This window comes from Blennius ocellaris, assembly GCF_963422515.1.
Source record: "Blennius ocellaris genome assembly, contig: SCAFFOLD_61, whole genome shotgun sequence".
Classification (NCBI taxonomy): Eukaryota; Metazoa; Chordata; class Actinopteri; order Blenniiformes; family Blenniidae; genus Blennius; species Blennius ocellaris.
In genome coordinates, this window is record NW_027662143.1 from 102,332 (window position 1) to 106,231 (window position 3,900).

General features: G+C 49.4%; 1 protein-coding gene across 1 annotated transcript in view; it reads right to left on the reverse strand.

The window, feature by feature from the left end:
• Positions 1-3,307, reverse strand: part of nckap5l (NCK-associated protein 5-like) — a 20,986-nt gene extending 17,679 nt beyond the window's left edge. The window contains exon 1 of the mRNA XM_080521660.1: positions 3,127-3,307. The gene's annotated coding sequence lies outside the window, so the exon portion shown is untranslated. The remainder of the gene's footprint in view (positions 1-3,126) is intronic.
• Between the last annotated feature and the right edge of the window lie 593 nt (positions 3,308-3,900).

Consider the following 3,900-nt stretch of genomic DNA (forward strand, 5'->3'; position numbering starts at 1 on the left):
CAATAGTCAATAGTCAGTAGTCAGTAGTCAGTAGTCAATAGTCAATAGTCAATAGTCAATAGTCAGTAGTCAATAGTCAATATTCAGTATTCAGTAGTCAGTAGTCAGTAATCAGTAGTCAATAGTCAGTTTTCAATAGTCAATAGTCAGTAGTCAGTAATCAGTAGTCAATAGTCAATAGTCAATAGTCAGTAGTCAATAGTCAATAGTCAGTAGTCAATAGTCAATATTCAATAGTCAGTAGTCAGTAATCAGTAGTCAATAGTCAGTAGTCAATAGTCAGTAGTCAGTAGTCAATAGTCAATAGTCAGTAGTCAGTAATCAGTAGTCAATAGTCAATAGTCAATAGTCAATGGTCAATAGTCAATAGTCAGTAGTCAATAGTCAGTAGTCAATAGTCAATAGTCAGTAGTCAGTAATCAGTAGTCAATAGTCAATAGTCAATAGTCAATAGTCAGTAGTCAATAGTCAGTAGTCAGTAGTCAATAGTCAATAGTCAGTAGTCAATAGTCAGTAGTCAGTAGTCAATAGTCAATAGTCAGTAGTCAGTAATCAGTAGTCAATAGTCAATAGTCAGTAGTCAATATTCAATAGTCAATAGTCAATGGTCAGTAGTCAATAGTCAATAGTCAATAGTCAGTAGTCAATATTCAATAGTCAATAGTCAATGGTCAGTAGTCAATTGTCAATGGTCAGTGGTTAATGGTCAGTAGTCAGTAGTCAATAGTCAATGGTTAATGGTTAATAGTTAATAGTTAATTCTGACTAGAAATGTGAGAAAACGGTGACAAACTTGTTGTTTTCAGTTTCCTGAAGCTTAAATTACAGAAGAAACGTCGTTTGATGAAGGATTTTCAGTTTAGAGCCACAGAATCGCTGAAGGACAGAAATAGTCCCTCAATATTTGCAGACGATATGAATGCAGGTGAACTGGAGGAGGAGAAGGACGGTGGAACGAAGACACGGTGGAACGAAGAGACGGTGGAACGAAGACACGGTGGAACGAAGACACGGTGGAACGGAGAGACGGTGGAACGAAGACACGGTGGAACGAAGACACGGTGGAACGGAGACACGGTGGAACGGAGAGACGGTGGAACGAAGACACGGTGGAACGAAGACACGGTGGAACGGAGAGACGGTGGAACGAAGACACGGTGGAACGAAGACACGGTGGAACGGAGACACGGTGGAACGGAGAGACGGTGGAACGAAGACACGGTGGAACGAAGACACGGTGGAACGGAGACACGGTGGAACGGAGAGACGGTGGAACGAAGACACGGTGGAACGAAGAGACGGTGGAACGGAGACACGGTGGAACGGAGAGACGGTGGAACGAAGACACGGTGGAACGGAGACACGGTGGAACGGAGAGACGGTGGAACGAAGACACGGTGGAACGAAGACACGGTGGAACGGAGACACGGTGGAACGGAGAGACGGTGGAACGGAGACACGGTGGAACGGAGAGACGGTGGAACGAAGACACGGTGGAACGAAGACACGGTGGAACGAAGACACGGTGGAACGAAGAGACGGTGGAACGAAGAGAAAGGAGGACGAGACACATCAGCTTCTGAATCTGCAGGTCGTCAGTCTGACAGTGACGACGTCACGGAGACGTAAACAATGAGACAAACAACCTGACGGCTGGAAATGGACACAAGGGAATCCTTCACAATAAAATAGACTTCGAGCAAAGTTTTTACACCAACCGACCGTCTGAGTCTGAAATACAGACGTGGAGAAACAGAACCAGGCTGACGGGGCTCCACTCTCACTTCCTGTCTCTCACTTCCTGTCTCTCACTTCCTGTCTTCTGTCTGGCTTCAGCAACTGACATGTGATGGACTGACCGTCCTTGTTCAGGCTCATGAGACGTTCCACACTTTATGAGCCGCAACCAGAACAGTCGTAACGTTAGCGCACAGACGTTAGCATATAGCCATAGCATTCATGTCTGTATGTTAACCTACAGACGTAACGTTAACATACAAATAACATAAACCTACAGACGTTAACGTTAACGTACAAATAACGTAAACCTACAGATGTAACGTTAACCTCCAGACCTTAACGTTAACGTACAAATAACGTAAACCTACAGACGTTAACGTTAACCTCCAGACCTTAACGTTAACGTACAAATAACGTAAACCTACAGACGTTAACGTTAACCTACAGACATTAACGTTAACGTACAAATAACGTTAACCTACAGACATTAACGTTAACGTACAAATAACGTTAACCTACAGACGTAACGTTAACCTCCAGACGTTAACGTACAAATAACGTTAACCTACAAACGTTAATGTTAACATACAAATAACGTTAACCTACAGGCGTAATGTTAACCTCCAGACGTTAACGTACAAATAACGTAAACCTACAGACGTTAACGTTAACCTACAGACATTAACATTAGCATATAAATAACGTTAACCTACAGGCGTAACGTTAACCTCCAGACGTTAACGTACAAATAACGTTAACATACAGACGGTAACGTTAACCTACAGACATTAACATTAGCATATAAATAACGTTAACCTACAGACGTAACGTACAGATAAATCGTCTGTCGGTAACATTAAGGTACAAATAATTTTACTTACAGACGAAACGTTAACGTTCAGATCCTGTGTCCATCCAGCCATTCAACCATCCATCCAGTCATCCAGTCATTCAACCATCCAGTCATCCAGCATCCAGCATCCAGCATCCAGTCATCCAGTCATCCAGCCATCCATCCAGTCATCCAGTCATCCAGTCATCCAGTCATCCAGTCATCCAGTCATCCAGCCATCCAGTCATCCAGTCATCCAGCCATCCAGTCATCCAGTCATCCAGCCATCCAGTCATCCAGTCATCCAGTCATCCAGCCATCCAGTCATCCAGTCATCCAGTCATCCAGCCATCCAGTCATCCAGTCATCCAGCCATCCAGTCATCCAGTCATCCAGTCATCCAGTCATCCAGTCATCCAGCCATCCAGTCATCCAGTCATCCAGTCATCCAGTCATCCAGTCATCCAGTCATCCAGTCATCCAGTCATCCAGTCATTGGCGTCTCCTCACAGCACCTCCCGGAATGACAAGGGGAAAGGAGGCCACAGCCTTACATCAGTGTTTTCCGGCTGAAGAGAGATTATTGTCCTCCCCCCGGTGGACGAGCGGCGAGGAGGCGAGGAGGCGAGGAGGCGAGGAGGCGAGGAGGCGGCTCCCGCTACGCGGCGGCTCCGACTGGCCTCCTCTGCTTCACGGCGGCGGAGCGACAGTCTGCAGGAGCTGCCATGGCTCCCATTGTTCCTGCGACTGAGGAAGCCTTCCTCCCCCGATAGACCCTCCTCCTCCTGCTGAGGACGGCCCCCACCTCCCTGCTCCTCCTCTTCCTCCCCCCCCCTCCTCCTCCCGCTGCTGAGGACGGCCCCCACCTCCCTGCTCCTCCTCTTCCTCCCCCCCCTCCTCCTCCCGCTGCTGAGGACGGCCCCCACCTCCCTGCTCCTCCTCTTCCTCCCCCTCCTCCTCCTGCTGAGGACGGCCCCCACCTCCCTGCTCCTCCTCTTCCTCCCCCTCCTCCTCCTGCTGCTGCTGAGGACGGCCCCCACCTCCCTGCTCCTCCTCTTCCTTCCCCTCCTCCTCCCGCTGCTGCTGAGGACGGCCCCCACCTCCCTGCTCCTCCTCTTCCTCCCCCCCCTCCTCCCGCTGCTGAGGACGGCCCCCACCTCCCTGCTCCTCCTCTTCCTCCCCCCCCTCCTCCCACTGCTGAGGACGGCCCCCACCTCCCTGCTCCTCCTCTTCCTCCCCCCCCTCCTCCTCCTGCTGCTGAGGACGGCCCCCACCTCCCTGCTCCTCCTCTTCCTCCCCCCCTCCTCATGCTGCGGCTCCTCCCCTCC